Source organism: Camelus dromedarius, chromosome 13 (assembly GCF_036321535.1).
Source record: "Camelus dromedarius isolate mCamDro1 chromosome 13, mCamDro1.pat, whole genome shotgun sequence".
NCBI lineage: Eukaryota > Metazoa > Chordata > Mammalia > Artiodactyla > Camelidae > Camelus > Camelus dromedarius.
Genome location: NC_087448.1, coordinates 47874546 through 47896877, shown reverse-complemented (window position 1 = coordinate 47896877; position 22332 = coordinate 47874546). Strand labels below are relative to the sequence as shown.

Here is a 22332-nt window from a genome sequence, read left to right as displayed (position 1 = left end):
CTATTCTGGAGTCTTTCAGCCACTTAATATAAAAAAAATTTTTCCCAGACATAAATAAGTGATAATTATAATAGTAATTATATAGTTATACTTTGAACAAAGGGCAGAAATATGCATTTTAGTTATTTTACACATGAAGGTAGATACTCTGGATTAAAAAAGCATCTAAGGGAGTATTTTTATGTTGTTTTTTCACTTTGAATTATTCCTTTATTATTACTGTTGGTATGTGATGTTGTCTGCATTTGTTTATCTGTTCATCTCCCCAGCCACCCAGTGTGAGCATCTAGGCTTGGAACATTTATTCATCTTTACATTCTCAGCTCAGGGCTGTATTGATACCTCCCACTGTTTTTGAATTGATCAGAATGATCTTCCCTTTTGGACAACCACTCCTTTCCTATCTCTTCCCCATGCTTTAGGCTGATTTAACTTCACATTCTAAGAGTTGACCTGTACCCCAGGCTTGAACAGCATTATCATTTCAGAAGTAGCCAAAGTTAGACGTGGCCAGTGAAAATAAATCCTTGAGATGATTGCTGGAGTTCTTAGATGAAAAACATTCTTTTCTTTTGAACTCCAAACTGTAAAAGTGATGTAGGTGATATTTGCTCATCTTAGAGAAATTCTACCTAAGAATGACATGAATAAAGAAGAGAGTAAAATGGAAAGATGAAGGAAGAAAGGCAGAGAGAGAGAGAGGTTTGATAATGACGTTACTGAGTCCAAATTCATTCTGCTCACCACGGGACAGGCCAATAAATTAGGATATGAGATGGTGGGGCAAGGAATAACAGCTTTATGTGGAAAGCCAACTGACTGAGAAAATAGCAGACTAATGTCCTGAATCACCATCCTCCTCAAGTCAGGATTTAGGTTCCTTTTATATGAAAAAGGGGAGGAGGTGTGGTTGGTTGTTGCAAACTTCTTGATGTCAGAATCCTTTGTTCTTGTGGCTGTCCATGTGGGTCAGGTCATGATGTTCCTATAAACGGCCAACAAGACTAATGTTATTTTCTATTTTGCAACATTTTATCTTTATATGAACAGGAAAGTGTTATACCATTAAAGGTCAGAGCTTTGAAAAAAAGGCTATCCTGCATATTTCAGGTTATAGGCAACATTCTTTTTAAAGGTGCAGAACCAGCATGACTAAGCACAGGAAACAGAGCTAGAGGAACAGATCTAATATAGAGTCAGATTTGTTTTTCCTACTACAATGATATTGAACACTTAGAGCTCTGCCTAAAATGTATCCAGGTCTTCTCAATCATATGAACCAATACATTTATTTTTCACACCTTAATTTGAACTAAGCATCTGTCACCTACAAGTGAAAAATTCACTAGTAGAAAGTAGGAGCAGCTATACAGACATTATCTGGAAATTAGGGACATTTGATTATAGACTATATTAGGTGATATAATTGTATAAATGTCAATTTCTTTGGGTATAATAATCATAGCATGGCTGTATAAATCAATGGTTTTAGGAAATACATGCTGAACTATTTAGGGATAAAGCATCATAAAATCTGTAGCTTGTACTGTTAAATGGATCAGCAAAATATATATCTATAATTAGAGATAAAACAGACATGGGAAAATGTTAACAATGAGTGAATCCAGGTGAATGATGTATGTTGTTGTGAAAATGAACAGGGGAAACCTAAGTCAAAATGGAGTTGGGAAGCCATGAAGGAAAGGCTCTGGTACATATTATCACTTTCCAGTTTAGGGACCCCAGCAGGAAGAAAGATTTCCTTCTTCTAACCCAGCAACAACAAGCTGCCCATCGCTTGCAGTGCACTCCCTTCCCAAGAAAAAGCCACAGCTAAAACCTAGTGAAATCTGACTTTCCCTTGGTCTCTGTAGTTTGCCATAGTTTGCTTGTCCCAAACTGCAATTCCACTGCTGTTCCCCAATAAACTCATTTTGACTAGCTACAAACCTTGTTATTTCATTTTTAAGGTCAACAGTGTTCACTGACTATTCTATTGACTTCCAGTAAGTTTGACATTTCTTGAGATAAAATCTGAGGGGAAAACTCCAAAAGCAATAATTCCTGAGTAGCAGAATTGTTTTATAATAGAGGCTAAACAAAATACATTTCTTTTCAATTTTTGCAAAACTTTTTTAAAATAATTTTTTTGTTTATTTATTTTTTGGAGGGGGTGGTAATTAGGTTTATTCATTTATTTATTTTTAATGGAGGTACTGGGGATTGAACCCAGGACCTCGTGCATGCCAAGCAAACACTCTACCACTGAGCTATACCCTTCCCCCTATTTTTGCAAAATTTTATAAACTCCTTTACTCACTAGAAGTAATCAAATATTAGCCAAATGAACACTATAATAACTTTAAAAAAAAATCTTCCTAGCCATGCAGAGATCAAACTGTGTAATAGCTTCAACATTTAGCAAGTGAAGTTATGTTTAACCGAAAGAATCAAATTGTCAAGTCAGATTTGCATTAATCAGAGATCTTACCCAGTACTACTTTCTAATCATTTTGAGGATATATGTAATTACTAGGTACATGTGAACTACATTCACACATTTCAGTAGATATTTTATTGCCTCATTAGGATATGCTCTGTCCAGATTAAAATATTAGGTTTCTAAGTAATATATGTAGCTGGATTATGTATGTAAAATGGAGACATTTCACTGCTGAAACATCTTCATTTTATACTCAGACAGTTACATAGGTTACATGACGTTTTCCAGGGAACTATATCTATAAATTCTCATTTTCTAGACCTGTTTACCATAAGTAATGCTGGACAAACCAGGCACCTCTTGCTAAGAACATTACATAGATAAAGGGACTTTGATAGTAAATATCATTAGTGTGTTAATCAAAAAGTCTATCTTCTGCATGTTTATGAGGAGCTTTGTCCAGATTACATAATTTTTTTCTTTCCACTGGGCATGCAACCCCTCACATTGAGAGAGTGGAGTGTAGAGATATTGCTGATTGTGTTTTCCCCAGAATCTCAACCTTCCTCTCCTATCCTGAAGACTCCCATGTCAGTTACCCATATTGGTGTCAGCTGATCTAGCTCCTTGCACCAACATTTGGTTTCCATTGCAGAATAGCATAGCAGCTGGGCAGGGGGCCTGAGTGAGTTGCCCTTGCAAATCCCTACTCCTTGTGGCCCTGACCTGGAGAGGAGAGAACTCAAAGTATTATTCTGTCTCATAGAGCGAGGGGTGGAGCCTGGCAGGGAGTGGAACTGTGAACATGCAGTCCCTAAACAGACTTGCAGATAAGAACACTGAATATTCAGAGCTAGTTGCTGGAGGGAACACTAGTTCATGAGGATACTTCAGAAGAAGATGCAGAGGCATAAGAAGCACAAAGATAAAAGGCAGTAAGCTATACTTCATCAAAAGCCAGCCAGAACAAATTAACCCTCCCCTCAATTCCTGGGAACTGAAATCAGCCCAAGGACAAAGGCAGGAAAGGGGAGAATTGTGAAATGACTATTTACTTTTAAAAGACTGAATTATATACCCTGAAATGCCTGAAACAATACTCATTTGGAGTGAGAAAGCACATTAAATTGACTAGAATATGTTGTCCACCATTTGGAGAGTGAAAGCTGAGTCAGATTTGAGTGATAAAACAATCATTCTTTCACTACACACAAGTCTAATGGACTCCTGTAAATTTTATATCTTCTGAACGTACATATTTCTACATTTTTATGGTTGAAAGCGCAAATGGTTTATATACTATAATGCTACATTGAGAAACCAGGACTTGTGGATATCATCAGAAAGCATCTTTATTTTTCTCTCCTGTTGCCTATTAAACATGTGTTTAATGATAAATTTCTTCCTTTTCCCTTGGTTGAAAATTCAGGCATTCTCATGCTTTTTGGCTTACTCCTATTATAAAAGGTTTCATAGTTGCATTAAGAAACAACACATTTTCAACTCATGTTACATACTCCTGGTTCTCATGGTAATGAAACTCACACCTGATTGAAAATGAGATCTACTCTGGTATTTTTGGGGACACGCCACTTGCTGGCCTCTTGCAGGAGAAAAGGATGTTGTTGTTCCTCCTCTCATTCCTTTATACCTCCTCATCCACTTAGCTAAAATCTGTGGCCAGATTGAGACAGTTGAGGGGAGGAGAGATAAGGGAACTAGAAAGTTGTCACCTTATACTGTCACAAACAAACTTTGTACTTTTGGGGTCTACTATCTGTCTAAAACACACTCTGATTCATTAGAGTCATTCATTTTATCTTTGCATACTCTAGAAGTACATGCCCTTTCCACTTGTAGCATTTCTTCTCCACTGACCTGCCAAATCAACAAGCCACTCCATTTCTCTTATTTCCTGCCTCTAGATTTCCCAGGTGGGAGGCACACACAAGTCTATATAATGAAGCAGAGATGCACTTTGTCTTCACTGAGTGATGTTCTATTTAACTCACTTTGCACCACTGGAGGGTAGGGCCTCACAACGCAGCCCTCTCCAAAAAAATACTCAAAGAATAACCTCTGTCTTTTTAATCACTTAAAAAAAATGCTTTATGTAGATAAGGGGGCCAAGAGTCAATAATCAATTTTGGATTATTTTCCTCTTCAAGAAAACCAACATAGTCAATACTATATTTTCATATTCAATATTGATTCTATTTATGCCTCATCTAAAACTGAGACCAAACAAATTAAATATTTATATGCTGAGTGTCTATCTATTATCCACCTATCTTTCTATCTATTTATCTGTTTTATTATAGTGAATGTTGCTAGTTTAGGAAAAAAGGGAACTTCTCATTTGCAGTGTCTATACTTAAGAATTCAGAAAAGGGCCTATTTCTTCAGGTATATAATGACCAAAGTTTGATTCTTACTTGTATTGCAAGCACTCAAAGCCTGGCAGCTTCACCTGGGATTTGGGCAGACTGAAGAACACTCTCGGAGAAGTAGGTATCTCTGACATGCCTTTATTGTGGAGGAGTACACAGGAGATGATGGTGGTGGCAGCTGAAAAGTCCCGTCCACCTTCCATATCAAGGCAAACAAAGCCGGCATCGAGCCAACTATGATAGGAGCTAACCAGCGTGCTTACGTGGTGCAAATCATACTTATATAACATTACATGGGTCCTGCACATGTGGGATAACATAGCTAAGTCACTGGGCACCGGATATCCAGCAAAAGAGCCTGAGTGACTCCATTTTCCCTACAACCCTCTTTAGATTCTCATCCAAATCTGACATTTTAAATCCTTTGCCCCTTGCTTTTACCACAGATCCTTTTTGGAGCAAGTGGGTAGTTATATAAGTTGTGTTCCAGGAATAAAATTTTATCTTTCACAATATGGCGAGGCACACAGTCTCAGTAATGAGTGTGGATAAGCTACACTGAGTTTTCTTCCATTTTCATATTGTACATTCCAGCTCACTCCAGGTGCCAAGTTGCAGACACCTTACTATAGGAAAAGCAATACATGTGTGAATGAGAGCAGTTGAGAAATTAAAATTAAGAGAAATGGCTTGGGATACAAAATGAGAATTTTAAAAAATAAATAAATAACAAGACTGTAGGAGAGTTATACCCTCCAGATCTCAAATTATACATTGCAACAAGAAATTACATATGTACAAAATTCACTTCCTAATACTAAATAAAGGAAGTGAATTTAAAAAAAAAGAAGGAAAGTGAGAAAGAAGTCTCACAAGACTGAATAACAATAAGATAAATAGCTCCCTTGGTGCTTAAAAAAACAAAGATGGTTCATATACCTCAACAGCACTAGTCCCATGGACATAAAGCTGAGACACGATGGTTTCATTGGCTCCCTTATTGAACTGTATGCTTGTATTTTTGGGAGGAGTTTTTAAAATGAACTGTTTTTTTCCACCTACTTATTTCAAATTATAATCATCCAAATAGAAAGTTCAAGAATTCTAACCTTTAAAAAATAGCAAAACATATACATTTTTGTTTCATTTCTCTTTGTCTTTTAAACATGAATATAATTTTAAGGTCCTATTTAAAATAATGAATTTGTCTTTTTAATATTTCCTTGGAATCCTCAATTCTGAAAATAACTTGACCCATTTTGGTTTTATATCTTAACTTTCCTTAAACTATGAATATATGAACAAGGCTATTTGATGCATTTTGCCACGTTATCCAGTTTAGTGATTGTACTCCATATTTATTAAAGGTATATTCTTTTTTATCTTCTGGTTTTTGTCACTGGCCTCATTACCTTTCATTGCTCGAGAAAGAATATCTCAGTCAAATGCAGTCATTAGCTAATGATCCATTGTCTCTTAAAGGCAAGATTAGAAGCACAGAGATGTTCATGCTGAGCAAGTGAGAACTGAATACCTAACACATTATGAAAATGAAATAAAGGGGAAAAATCTAATTAGGTACTCTGAGTAGGGGTCAAAAGAAGTAAGGGTTTTCGTTGGCGCTAACATATTCCCAGTGTCAGTGTACTACAGAAGGAAAGCATGACACATTGCAGAGTGCCACATTTATGAGTGAGTCACTGAACAATTTTTGCAAGTTGCCACCAAACAAAATGTAAATTACAAGCAATAGCTTAACTTCAAGTCAGCTTTTACTGTTTAGTCAAACTATCTCTGTATTGCTCCATATACTAATTTCAGTATCAAAAATGTTCAGTAACAGTAACAATCTTTGCATGTTTTGCCAGAATTTTCTGTAGGCAAAGAGTCATAGATCCTTATATTTAGTGTTCAGTTTCTAGAATTAATTTAATGAAGTAAGAAGTCAAGAGCACAAGACAATTTTTTAATTGAGGTTCAAGCTGAATAGTTGACATTGAATACTTTTTTTTTACTAAATAGTTGTACTTTTTCCTCATTACACATTTATAATCTTATTCACAACTTTATCTCCAGTCGTGGTGTCATTATTCCTCACAACTTTAATTATACTGAACATAACACTGTATAATGTTGACAGAGGGTCTTTAATTTTAGATCTGTGACTTATGCATACAGCTTCCAGAATTAATAATATAAACTTTATCCTACCCCCCCCAATTATTTTAGTAGATGTGATAATTTAAAACAGCAGAAAGGAGAATGTCTGGTAACAACTTTCTATTATTTTATGTGGCATTTCTCATATTCTTTGTTTTTAAAGTTAGACTTACCATACATAAGTATTTTAACCATCTTAAAATTATAATTTAAATATTTGAACTATCTTCTTTCTATTTTTTCTATTGATCTCACCCTTTGCAATAAAAAAAAAATCTAATTAAATTCTAATGTATCTTTCTTGCATACACCTCCCAGAGTATTATCAATTATACCATATGTCTTATCACAGTTTGGTAGCTCTAAAAACCATGTTGCATGTGGGCTTATGTGTTATAAGTACTGTTTTTATATACAGTCATCTGATACTTTAGCAGAGATGTATTTAATTTCTAATTTTAGAAAGCTTAAATATTCAAAAGGTAGGATGACTATGAAATAGAAGAGTGACCAAAGAAAAAGGCTGAAAATCAGAGGCAGCAATATCATAGAAAACAGGACAGACTGAGATGCTAACATTTAGAGAGGGAGAAAAGAAGCATCTACTCTGGTCCCACGGGAGGGAAGATAGATATATCCATAGACTAGTTTAAAAGAGTCTCCTTGGATGGAGGTGGAACCCTGGGAAGGTTAATTTTACATGTCAAACTGATTACACCATGGAGTGTCGGAATTTCAGTTAAACATTATTCTGTGTTTTGCTGTGAGGATTATTTCTGGATGAGGTTAACATCCGAATTGGTAGACTGAATAAAGCAGTTTGTCCTCCCCAGTAAGGGTGGGTCTCATCCATACTCATAGAGGATTGAATAGGACAAAAGGGGAGTAAGAGAGAATTTGCTCTCTGCCTGTTTTAGGGCTGGGACAGAAGTCTTCCCTTGCACTTGGATCAGACCTTATATCATCAGTTCTCCTGGTACCCAGGCCTTTGGAATTGGACTGGGACTACATCACTGCACTGGTTCTCCTGCGTCATGTGACCAAATTCATATATATATATGTGTGTGTGTGTGTGTGTGTGTGTATATATATTTATATATAAATTTATTGGTTCTGTTTTTCTAGGGAACCCTGAATAATAGACATGATTTTGAAACCAAGAATAGTTCTAGAGGAACAGAATTTTAAGGATGAGTTTTCTGAATTGGTTCTGGAGTTTTGGGAATTGATTCTCCAATGTTATTAGATTTATAGACACTAAAGACTCTTTCCAGTAGTAAAGAGAGCACTGAGAGTTCGTGGCATTAACTAATGACAGAGATTTACAAAATATCTCCATTGAATACTCCCAGTCAACCACTTATAAGAAATCAAGATGCCAAATGACTATGTATACAATACTTTTAAAGATTTTTGGAACACTAATGAATATAATAATTTGGCTGATTGTTCCTAATGTTCCTGGACCAAGTGTTTAAAGAAAAGGATGAGTTCAGTGATTGAATCACCAGCTCAAGCATGCACAAATGGCCTGAAATCTCCTTTGTGTGATCTGAAAGAAACTCTTATGTCCTGTAGCCCTGGGTGGAAATTGCTGAAAATCAAATGCAGAATCTCATCTTGCAAGTTGAACTTCCAGCCTCAAAAGGTGTCTACTTTTAAAGTGCGGGCATTGATTAAGACAGAATGGGATCCTGTAAATTGGGATGGGCAAACTGTTCCATGCTCTGATGAAGACATAGACCCCGAGCTCCTCAGTTCTGATGAGTTTTCTTTTCCAGTGGAAGAGACTTCCCCACCGCCAAATGGGAGTGGCTTTCTTATCTTCTGAGAGGATTAGCCCTGCATTGCCTGAGGAAATTTAAATGGCCTCCCCTGAGATAGTCCCCTTGTAAGGAAAAGATGGCTGCCCTTAACCCATCCCTACTACCCCTCTTTGCTCCTAGACCTATAACTAGATTTAGTCCCCTCAGACCCATAAAGATGGGAAGTAAAATGTGACCCATAAAGAGAGGCACTACACCACAAATGAACTACTTGGGTTTTCTAATTTATATAAGCAGAAGCTGGGGGGCTATGTGTGGGGATAGAGACTAAGGATGTGGAATAGTAGTGGGAGAGACATAAAGTTGGATCAGGTCAAATTTATTGATATTGGCTTACTAAGAAGAGATTCTACATTTAATGTTGTAACTCAGGAGTTATGAAGGGTTCTAACAGTTTGGATGGTTGGCTGAAACATGGACCAAATATTGGCTCAGAGTGAGCATCCTGGTGATGCCAGACCTTCCCTGGTTTAATGTAAAGGAAGAGATTCAAAGACTCAGGGAGACTGGAAGTTTGGAGTGGATTCATTTAAGACCTACTCACTCACACTGAGAGGATCCAGCCAGGTGTTTTAACTTTTTATTTATTTATTTATTTATTTATTTATTTATTTATTTATTTATTTATTTATTTATTTATTTATTTAATTTTCATATTCTTTTTCATTAGGGGTTACTACAAGATATTGAATATGGTTCCCTGTGCTATAAAATATAAACTTGTTGTTTATCTATTTTATATATAGTAGCATCTGCAGATCTCAAACTCCCAATTTATCCCTTCCCACCCCCTTCCCCCAGTAACCAGAAGTTTGTTTTCTATGTCTGTGAATCTGTTTCTGTTTTGTAAATAAGTTCATTTGTCTTTATTTATTTATTTATTTATTTAGATTCCATATATAAGTGATATCATACATATTTTTCTTTCTCTTTCTGGCTTACTTCACTCAGAATGACAATCTTTTAGAATTTTAAAGCAAGGTCCTGCCATTCTCTGGGGATACCTATTCTTTTAAGAAATAGCTCTTGGCCTTCTGCTGGGCCTTAGTAGAGACTGAACACTTAACCATGGGCTACCAAGTTAGTATGTAATCTGAGCACAGCTGTGCCCACCCAATTGCATGAGTTGATGGGTATTCTGAAGGTTCAAAGGTCTGAAGGTCGGAGAACTGGGCAGGCACAGCTGTACCCCTTCATCACATGGAAGTGGTATATGCATGCTTGGGCTCCTGCAGGTCTTGAAGGCATAGGAAGCAACATAAAGATGTGGCCCACATGCTTATGGTCCCCACTTCTGCTCTGTTGCTCCCTTTCTCTCAGCCTACACCTATGACCTCATGGAGAATTCCCCACATTCAGTTGACAGAGGAAGAGAAGATGTGAGTCACGTATACAGGTGGTTCTGCATGATATGCAGGTGCCACTCACAAGTGGACAGCTGTAGTACTAGAGCCTCTTTCTGGGACACCCCTGAAGGTCAATGGTGAGTGAAAACCCTTGCAGCAGACAGAACTTTGATCAGTGCACCTGACTGGGAGGAGAAATGACCAGATGTGTGATTATACACCAGTTCATGGACTGTGGCCAATGGCTTGGCTCATAGTCAGGGATTTGGAAGAAAAATATTTGGAAAATTTGTGACCACAATTTAGGGGGGAAAGATATATGGATGGACTTCTACGAATGGGCAAAAAAAAAAAAAAAAAATTTGAAGATCTTTGTGTCCCACATAAATCCTCACAAAAGGTGGCATTAGGCAATGGAGGATTTCAATAATTTAGTGGATAGAATGACCCATTCTGTGGTTACTATTCAGCCTCTTTCCCCAGCTATGCCTGTCATCACCTAATGAGCTCATGCTCACTAAATTCACTAGTCTTAATGATGTTCCCCACCATCCTGAAGCACCTCGTTTGATAGGTGAACAGGTCTTTTGAAGAGTCCTTTATACCACCAGCTAGGTGAGAACACATTGCAGGGCTGGGGCAATGTCCTCCAAAAGTTTTATATGTTCTGAATCAACATCCAACATTTGGTGCTGTTCCTCCCATTGCCGATTCATAGTTCCAGGAATCAAGAGGTAGAAATGGTAACCTCAGTGACCCACTAGCAAAATTTTTGCTTCCTGTTTTACAACCTTGTCCTCTGCTGAGGCAGCCACAGCCAAATTGGTAGTGGTAGGTAATGAAAAAACAGGAAGACTGATTCAGATATAAAAATTCTTCATGACCACAACACAGTGGTAAAGAAGAAAATGACAGATGAGAAGTAAAAAAAAAAAAAAAAAATTCATTGAAAACTTTTGTACTTATAATATCATTTTTATTTTTTATGTCTTGGGTCATTTTATATTCTATGAATAATTTTGATCATACTTATTCTTAATTGTTATTACATCACTTTTAATATATCTGTTAACAGACTTAAATGAGAATGTTGGAACACTGCAAAATCGGCTGTTATGAAAAATCCTCATAAAACAAATGTCTACCTGCTGTGAGAGTCATGAGTGTCTCATTCCACAGGTTGGAATGACTGTATTTCACCATTAAAACGAATAAACTTCTACTTATGTTTTATTTGTTTAATCTAGGGGGAGAAAAAGATCATGATGCTTATATTTATGTCCATTGCTCTATTTCCAATTATTTTTTTCTCCTTAACTAGAAAAGCTACAAAAGAACTCTTTCAGTTTAGACCGGTCCTATTGTGCATGACTTAACCAAAGAGATAAATGTGTCACGGAGAGGTATGACTTGTGTTGACATTGGAAAAGATGAGTTCCAGGAGGCACTTTAAACACATTAGCTGTGACTGAATCCTATTACTTCCGCACTACACAAATAAACACTTTCTTACTGCTTGGCTGAGTGGGTTATCACCTTTGTGTCTTTGGCAAAAATAAGGACAAGGAAGCTGATGAATTTTTAATTACATCTCTGTTAAAACATGCTTTAATTTGGCTTTGGTAAACAGGGAAAAAAACTTACTTACACTAGCTGTATTGATAATGTCTTTTGAAAGCAAAAAAAAAAAATTTTTCCAGTACGTTTAATTGGATTTGCTATTGTCTCTTTGTTTTTGGTCATGTGCATCCATGGGTCTACACACTGATGATATTCACAATATAATTTTTTAGATTATGATGTTAATTTGGAGTGGCTGAAATTGTCATTTGGACACCCTTATGTTCACCCTGAGGTATTGCTATGGTAACTTTTCAGAAGGGCTTAGATTTTCAGAAAGTGAAATTCTATTTCCTCAAAGCAACCACATTCTTGGGAATAACAGACAAAAAGCACTATCAAACTTTAGGTCTCAAATCATTAGATAGAAATGTCCAACTATAAATATATTGTGTCCAACTATAAATAACGTTGTGTTAAACATCAGTTAATGAATATTGGGTGAAATTATTAGTTATTTGTATGTTTTTATTGCTTTGTATTAATAGAATGGAAAAATTAAAAAAATATATTAAAAAGCTATGGTATGTTAAGAGCTTTACATACTATATCTGGAAACCACATTTTACAGATGAATAAATTGATGATCAGAAAGCTTAGGTGACAGGTTAAAAGTTTAAAAAAACTTACTCCCCAGTGATAAGGAAATTTAAACCAACTTTTCCTCTATACCCTGATGCCTTCTGATATTTAGAGTATGTGTAACTCTAAAGACTGTAGAAATGGCAGGAAGCCAATTTTGAAGCTCAATCAAATATATGGAAAGGCTTTTTGGTTTATTTCACAATTGCCAAATTTAGCATATTATATTGTTCTGCAGTCACTAAGTGATAACTTGAAAGTGTACAAATTCCATTGTTCAACTTGCTAGAAATTAGATATGTATCTTCAGGAATAGTCTAAATCATTAAAGAGATCAGTCATGGGTGAGTTCTGATCTTTCTTTTTTTTAATCTATTAATGTACTAAGGAGCATCACTTGACAGAGAGAAAATATGTAGCAAGAAGGAATGTTCTCTCTCCTGAACATTGCATCCAAATGTAAAATTGACTCAGGATCAAAACTCCCCTTAAAAATGTAAAATGAGTTTTTAAACAATTTTCAAGCATATTTTTCTCAACATTTCTTTATAGATATTTCAAACATATGAAGAAGTTGAGAATTTTACAATGAACACTCACCTACCCAGCATCACAGTTCTACCTGCAACATTTCGTCATACTTATTACAGAACTTCCCTTTAGCGCCTCCTCTATACCTCCACAATTCTTTTTTTTTTTTTTTTTTTGGTGAATTTAAAGAAAATTGAAGATGTTAGTATACTTCCTCCTGAATCTTTTATTATGCATACCATTAACAGAAGTTCACTATTCTATTTTATATACAATAAAATGGACACATTTTATAAACATGGGTTGAGTTTTTAAGAATGTATAACTGGGTTGCGCACATAATCTGTATAACCCAAACTCCTATGTAGCACATAGACCATTATGCCCAGCCCTGAAGTAAGTAAGTCCCTGCCCCTTGTTCACTCTATGAAAACACTGTTCTCATTTTTTTTCTGCCATATATCATTATTTTGTGGTTGTAAAGCTTCATTTAAGTGAAATCATATACCGTGTACTCTTGTGTAAGGTTTCTTTCAAATAGCATAATGTCTTTTCTTTGATGATTATAGCATTTATTTTTTTACCCCTACCACTTAGAAAATGTTACTTTTATTGCCATAAATTATTGAGAATTAGGTTCTTTTCTTTGTAGTAAACTGAGAGTATTTAGTTTAATTTCTAGCAGTGCAGAGATGTTTTTGTTTTTTCAATTCTGAAAGTTCTTCGATTCAGTGTTCTTTTATTTTGTCATAATCACAAGTTTCATTCTTTCTCGCTCATTTTTAGTCATTGATGTCACAATGATGTAAATTGTTTTTGCTTTTCAATCCATCTCTTTTTTTATCCACTTCCGTAGCCTCTCACTCTTTATTTATTTATTTTATTGAAGTATTGTCAGTTACTATGTGTCAGTTTCTGGTGTACAACATAATGTCCCAGTCGTGTGTGTGTGTGTGTGTGTGTGTGTGTGTGTATACACATATTTATTTTCATGTTGTTTTTCATTAAAGGTTATTACAAGATATTGAATACAGTCCCCTGTGCTATACAGAAGAAATGTGGGGGTGGGGGTATCTATTTTTATATATAGTGGCTAACATTTGCTCTCACTCTGAAGTGTAGATACCTCCTTCTTCAGTTAACCCCTTCTGACTCTAAAGTAAAGCATGCTTGAAATTTAACAGTGAAAATGTATTCTTCTAAATGACATTTGTTTGTTAGATTCTGAAATTCAGGGAAGCTTTTTTTGATCATCCTGATACTTTAAAATAGATTCTAAATAAATGTCAATACTGTATCTTCCACAACAGGCCAGTTATAGATGCTATTAGTTGTCTGCTCAGTTCCCTGTGCTGTGAAGGTTCACACATTCCTCTGCTGCTCTGAGTATTGGCTGCTGAGAGCTCACAGCTGTGCTCATCACAGGGGAAATTTTCCAAGACCAAAGGGCACAGGCCCACCTGGAAATTCCTGGGAGGTTACAACTTCTCTAAAGAGTACATCACAGCCAATGACAGACATGAAAAAGGATGACCCTCTTATACCAAGTAAAAGCCTCTCTAAGGTGTCATTCATTCCTGGGGTTCACCACAGGATCAAACACAGGCTAGATTTCAGCTGATTTCAATCTGGTAGCGACTGTCCTATCACTGGCAGAAACCCCAAGTTATGGAGGCCACGCTGATTTTGGTTTCCAGGGTGGTTGCAGGCTTTCCCCGTATTTTATGTTCTTCTCGTTGAAGGGGAGACACGGGCACATAAATGTTAGCCAACTGTGCTGTCATTTTATTTAGCTGGTAGAATAACAACGTTTTAAATAATGGTTGGAAGGGGAGGATATTAGCTCAAGTGGTAGAGCGCACTCTTAGCATGCACAAGCACATTTTTCCTCTAAAAATAAATAAATAAATAAACCTAATTACCACCCCCAAGTAAGTAAATAAAAATTTTAAAAATAATGGTTGGAAATCAGCTTGTTCAACCCTCTCATTTTATAGATGAGGAAATTGAAGCCCAGAGAGTGTAAGTAGCTTGCCTAAGATTCCAAAACTAGTTAGGAAAGGAGTTAGAATGTTAATTTTTTTCTTCTAATACTTTTAATTACAATAGCTTACTTCCATTGCTGCTTTTAGCTAACACTCAATATTCACTCTTCAATTGACTTCGGCCTCATTTTCTCTTCTCTTCTTGAAATGTATTGTGATATTTAATTGATTATTTTTCTACAAATTGAAATACACTGCTATGAAAAATCATTCCTGTCTAATTTTGCCTCTTTTATGTACAGTGCATAATTGAGTTACTTGTTTTGCTCTGGGCATGTGCTTGATATTTTTGCCTGGGAACCAGTAGTTATGAGAAATTTTAGATGATTCGGAAATGAGTGGCTTAAAAGGAGTGTTGTATTGTAATAATATATTGTAATAAAGGTTGTAATAGTATATTGTATTAATTTTAGCATACTGTTATTAGTAGCAAATTTACTGTATTTTTTTAGGAAATATATTTCACAGGAGCAATTTAATCAAGTGTCATCATTTCTAATATCTTCACATGGTACCTGCATATTATACTTCTTAGTTACACAAGAATTAGTGAATTACACTATTATAACAGATACTTTTAAAGGTATAAAATTATGCATATAATCAATGATATTAGGTATCTTACAAAATATAGCAAATTGATTGCTAGAACAAGAAAGAATATTTGAAAATATATGCAGACTTTATAAAATACCAACAATTATCAAAATTTATGCTTGGAGTTTCTTTTAAAATAAAAACAATCTGTGTAAAAAAATGTTTTAAAGTATATGCTGATTTAAAGAAAATTGTTAAGATACTTGTTGACTCTTCACTAGTTTGTATTAAAACAAGCAGCTTGGAAAGACTCGAAAGCTCCCTGAAGCGCCAGGGCTGTAAACATTTTCATTCCTGCTTCTCCAGTCTTGCCTTCAATTTGTGATGAAATGGCAGTTAAATAAGGTTGAATGGACTGTTCATTTCCATCTAAGAAAACCCTACCCTGAATTAGCTCTTAGTGTGGACAAGCTCTTAAATTTTAGACAGTATGCTGTGCAAAATTGGATTTTATATGGGGTGTCATATCACCAAGAAACTGTTTAAGGGATTACAGTCAAAGAGAATAAAACATATTTTATAGCAAAGGAAAACTGGAATTTATTTTTAAACTTTACCTAGATTAGAAGAATAAACAGAAAGCTTTTTCTGTGGGGAAAACCACACCAGCAAATTTAAGTAAATTAAAATTATTTAGCTATTTAAGAAAAACAAGTACATGTGTCACAATAAGAAGATAATTTTAAGTGTCATATAAACTTGGTATCTTACAAATAAATGTATGTCTGTCTGTTGAGTAGGCATTTATACCTTTATGTATGGATGTATTTACCTGTTTCTGAAGTCTTTACATGCTGTAACATGTTCTTAGGGATTTCTAGTGACTTTCTTTAGTACAATTAACTATGGTTAAATTTTCTTTTACTAACAACTCAAAATCAGGAATGAGTTGAAAATTAATCTTTCCTTAGGTCATTGATGACTTAGACCTTTATCCTAATCAAATAATTGAAATGGAAACAGTTATCTTTTCTTAGAAACTTGTTTTCTTCCTGTAATTTCAGAGAGAAGATAGACCTTCAGAACTTCATTATAGACAAAAATTCTTAAGATTCTAGCCAAGGATGACTAAAATATGAATATTTAATATTGGTTATTAAGTATGTTTTGTACTGAAAATCCACAATTTGTGATTTTTTTCATTTTTCTGTATTTAATTAAATCTGTCCTATCTTCTATGTACAACCTAACACTATTTGAAAATACTATACTGATATAAAAATATGTCCATAATATAATAAATTGAGGAATATTTCTGCAGAAATTAGAGAGATGCCAACATCAATTTTCATTAAAGTGATAAAATATAGTCAATGTATTTCACCCTTTAAATATATATAAATTTTCACATATACTCATTTTGTCCCAAAGAATAAAACATTCTAAGATTTTAAGATAGTTTCTCATATTAAAATACATAAAATTCTATTATAATAATAAAATGCTTGTTTCTTCACTCATGAAGGTGTGTTTATCCTAACAATACTTCTTCACTCATGCAATTGCTATCACATATTTCTGAAATGTTTCAAATCAATTGTGGTGATGTTACTTGGTAATTCAGAAATGTGTGTGTCTGGCAAAATATTATATATAATAAATAGTAGGTCATCTGTTTTTGTCTACTAAAATATTGCAAATAACTTCATGATGATTGGGAAAATCTTGCAGTTAAAAGTGACAGTTTGATGATTACCACAAACTTCTTTTAAGAAAAATGTATTAAATGAAAAATCTACTGTAATTTATATATTTATTAAAAACTTCCCAAGCAAAAATATTGACAAAATAAACTGCATAGTTTATTTTAGCATCAGTTATGTTTAGAATTTAATACCATTTTATACTCACATCAAATGCCTAATAACTTGTGATTTCTATTAGAAGATGGATCTCATCTAGAAATTAGCATATTAATGTAAAAGCACTTTTTTCACTATTAGCTAACCATCAGTCATTGGATAGCTTAATTTGAAATCATTTCTTATAGATTTAGTTTATATTATTGTAACTGTCTGAAAGTGTAATCTTTATCATCTTGCATTATCTTTATACTTCTTTAATTCCATGTATCTTACCAACAAAATTTTTACTGATTGTACAATATGAGAAAAATCATACCATCATACTCTTCTCCTGATATTCATTTTTATTAAAATTAATTAGCTAAGTAATATTGAGTATTTCCTTACAAGGAAAATACAAAAAAAGCTAAACATTATTTAATTTTTTAAATTGAGATATAATTGACTTCTAACATACTAGTTTTAGGTGGACAACATAATGATTTGATATATGTATATATTATGAGGTGATTCACAAAATAAGTCTAATTAATATTCATCACATTACACGGTTACAAATTTTTTGCTTTTCTTGTGATGAGAACTTTTGAGATTTACTCTCTTAGCAATATTCAATATAAAATACAGTATTGTTAACTGTATGTGACACAGCTCTCCATACATTCCCTGGATTTATTTTATAACTGGGAATTTGTACCTTCTGACCACCTTTATCCATTTTCAGTCCACCTCCCTCCCTCCACCTCTGGCCACCATCAATCTGTTCTCTGTATCTGAGGGTTTTGTTTTGTTTTCCCCAGAATCCATGTATAAGTGAGATCATATGGCATTTGTCTTTCTGTGTCTGACTTTTTCACATAGCATAATGACTTCAAAGTTCCTCCATGTCACAAATGGCAAGATTTCCACCTTTGTTACAGCTGAATAATATTCTATTGTACACACCATCATTTCCTTGTCTATTCATCCATCAGTAGACACTTTGTGTCTTTGTCTTGGCTGTTGTAATGCTGCAATAAACACGGGGGATACCTTTTTTTTAGTAAGTATTTTAGACACTCTTTCATCTTAGGTTGTTAGATAGTTTAATAAATTGAACAGTAAAAAGTTTATCAAATTAAAGGACATTGATATAAGGTAACACAAATCCACTTACTTGTTTACTGAAGTACCATGTTATACAATATTCAGGTCTAAAGTTTCTATCAAGATTATCCATTCTATATATTCTCATTCTTTCCACAGACATAACTCTACTTTGATAGTTTTGATTTTTGATTTCCCTTGAATTCACTGTCTTCTGGAATGGAGCTGTCCTTGGAAAAATGAACACAGCTGTACTCCAAATACAATGCTTCAGAAACTATTATTGACTGCTTTTATTAAATAATTCCCTTATTCCCTCTCTAGTCTTCCAGAATTTATCCTGCTCATTTAAAAAATTGACTCTACTTCTCCCTTATAATGAACTTCAACTTTCAAAATCTTGTTTTATCCCAAATTCCCAACATCTTTTTTTTAAACAATATTTTTTCCCACACTCTATTTTATAACTTTTTCTATTTAAAAAAAATCAGTATAGACATGGGTAGTCACAAAGAAATGCACAGGAAAGTCTCTTACAGAATTATAGCATTTTCCCACCCCTTCACAGTGTTAGCTTCTTATGCATTATAGTACATTTTGGAAATAAAGAAATTTACATTGATGCATTGATGCATAGAGCTTAACAGATTTCACTGGTTATATATGCACTCATTTGTGTGTGTGTGTGTGGTCCATCAAATCATACAATCAAAAGACTCCTTTGTCATCCCTTAATAACCACATCCATTCTCTCCACCTCCCCACCAAATCCAGGCACCCAGTAACCTGTTATCCATCTCTATAATTATAATATTTTTCAAATGTTACATATGTGGAATTATTTGATATGTATCCTTTTGAGATTGGTTTTTTTCACTTAAAAAAAGGTTCATCCAATTTGTTGTATGTATCAATAGTTTAATCTTTTTTATTGTTGAATATATTCCATGGAAGTACAACAGTTTGTTTAACCATGTATCTGCTGAAGTTGTTATGAATTAGACTTGCTGTTACTAGCTGCTAAAATAATTGTATTATTCTACATTTCCTCTGCTACTGTATAAGTGATCTGGTTTCTCCACATCATTGCCCACATTTGGAATTATTATTTTTCATTTTATCCATTATGATCATGTATAGTTATATCTCATAGTTTTAATTTGTATTTCTCTAATGGCTAATGATGTTGAGAATCATTTTGCATGCTTAGTTTCCATCTGTATATCCCCTTCAGTGAAATGTCTGTGCATGTTTTTTGTTGTTGTTTTGTTTTTGGTTTTTTCCTATTTGTAATGAATTTATTTTTTGAGTTTTTAGAGTCAGCCATATATTCTGTATACAAGGTCTTTGTCAAATATGTGATTAATAAATAGGTCTTCTCAGTCTGCCATTTGTCTTTTCACCCTTTTAACAGGCTCTTTCACAGAGCAAAAGTATTTCATTTTGATGAGGTGTAACTTATCAATTTTATATTAAAAAATTGAGCTTTTGATGTCAAGCATAAAAACTCTTTACTTAGTCCTGGGTCCCAAAGATTTTTACATTCTGCTTTAGAAGTTTATGGTTTTATATTTTACATTTAAGTTGATTATCCATTTTGACAAAATTTTTGAGTAAGGTTATGTTTTAGGAAAAGGTTCATTTTTTTGCTGATGGATCCTCAATGTTCCAGCAGTATCTGTTAAAAAGGCTTTCCCTCCTTTGTTGAATAATATATCAATTCAATATAATATAATTTTTCTTTTTTTCAAAAATTAATCGGACGTATTTATTGTGATCAGCTTTCTGGGCTCTGTATCCTGTTCCATTATTTATTGCAATCAGCTTTCTGGGCTCTGCATCCTGTTGCATTCATTCACGAGTCTCTGTCTGCAGCAACGCCATGCTGTCTTGGTTACTATCGCTAGATTCTGGGCCTTAACATCAGAAAGAATGATTCTTCCCACTTTATAATTCCTTTTCAAAATTCTTTAGGGTATTTTAGGACCTTTCCCGTTTACTCTCTCTTTTTAAAATCATTACTCTTTAAAACTTCACCTGCCACATTGTTGACGTTTCTAACACACATTTCTCATACTCACTGTTTCCCCGTATTTGTAGGCCTCTGACTTTCTTATTCATTATACTTCGACCGAGTACTGTTGTGGAGCCAATGTTATGATCTAAAAATGTGTTTACTTCCCCAACACAAAGTCAAATTTCCTCTCTATTCTCATGTAACTCTTTTAAATGATTTCTTTCCTGCTTTACTATCAACTTACTTTTTCATACTCATCGTATCGCTAAAATAACAAACACCGAAGATTTACTCGGTCTATCATTTCTTGTTCTGAGTTTCACTTGCTTCCATGCCAAATTTCAACTCATGGTCAGCCACTTCAACAGTATACTCGAGGAGTCTAGAATGTACCACCAAAACAGAATTTCTATCTTTCTTGCCTGGTTGACTCCAGGTCTGCAGCAATATCCACTTCCCACTGTACCCTCCTCTACTAGAGCTACTGAGTAGCTCAGAAAAGGATCATAAAATAATGTACATTTCCTGATCCCCTACACCTCTTCTATTCATCTTGTAGTGCTTTCTTGAGAAGTTACTCATTCCAGAGTTTTCAAACTGTCTCCTCCACTTTTCTGCAACCCCCCACCTCTACTCTGTAAGTGTCCCCACCTACTAATTTTCATGGGATCCAAGTTGCCAATATGATTTCCCTCAATTCCCTTCTCTCCAGCTCAAAATAATTTCTTTATCATCACACTCCTGTTCCCGCTTCCCCAACCTCTGTATTTAAAAGAGAAGTATGTACTTTATTCCTTCCCAAACTATACTTTCCTACTTTGGATTGTGGATCCCAAGAATATCAAATATAAGTAATGGATTATTTTCCCACTAAAATGTGCATACAATTTTTTTTTTTAATATTTCAGCTTAAAAATAAACTCCAGTGCACTCCAAATTAAGGAAAGGTGATTTATTGCAGATTTCTATTTGTTTCATTGATTCATGACTCTCCACCATACACATGTATTTGATGACAATGTCTCTAGTAAAAGTCTCTGAATAACTCATTAAAGCATTGACATCAAATAAGTCTCCCTGAGCTCTCTCTAGTTTGACGTGGTACCTTCTCCTCTTTTTTAAACAATCCCTTTTGTCTTCCAGGAATTTCATGTTTCCCCTTTTATCTCATGTGTAACATTCTTTCTTTTACCTTTAAGTAACTTCTTTATTTCCTTTGCTTCCATTGCTCCAGAGCTCCTATAAATGATGATTATTTTACCTAAAGTTCTGTTCTCAGGTTTACTGTTTATACTCAAAAAAAGTTTTGTTTGTTAGTTTTATCCATTTCTATGACCTCATATTACCCTTATTTAGATAAAATTAATTCTAGATCTCTCACACCATTCTAGTTACACATTTTCATCAGTCTTTTTTGAAGATCTCTGGTTTGGATGACTGCCCAGGATCAATTGCCTACCCTTCTAAAAACTACTCTCATAATTCTTGTTAAATTTGTGCCCATAATTTTTCTATTATCAGCATCTGTATTTAATTTTTGTTGTATATAAGATTATTAAAATAGCTTTCTTGTTCATTCATCTTTCCAATCTAGATCTCCCTTTAATACATCCTAATTGATAAATCATCTTTTATTTCTTCTCACATTACTTATCCAAAAATCATCAACCATTTCTCACTGCCTGCTAACTTAATTTGGAGCTTTTCACTTTGTGACTCAAGAATATTGAAGTTTTATTTTCCCCCTTAACTATTGTTCTATAAGACCTGAAGGATTCAGAAGAAAAAAAAACAAAAAACAAAAACCTAAATCAAGATTAATCTCACTGACATCTGGAATCAAACTGCTTAAGGTTTCAATATCTGCTCTGCCACTAATTTGAA

The 22332-nt window shown here is 34.4% G+C and overlaps 1 non-coding gene across 1 annotated transcript; it reads right to left on the bottom strand.

Annotated features, from left to right (window-relative positions):
- Window positions 1-2208: 2208 nt before the first annotated feature.
- On the bottom strand, window positions 2209-2282 carry TRNAA-GGC (transfer RNA alanine (anticodon GGC)). Its single transcript has one exon. It is a non-coding gene; the product is annotated as a tRNA-Ala (tRNA).
- Between the last annotated feature and the right edge of the window lie 20050 nt (window positions 2283-22332).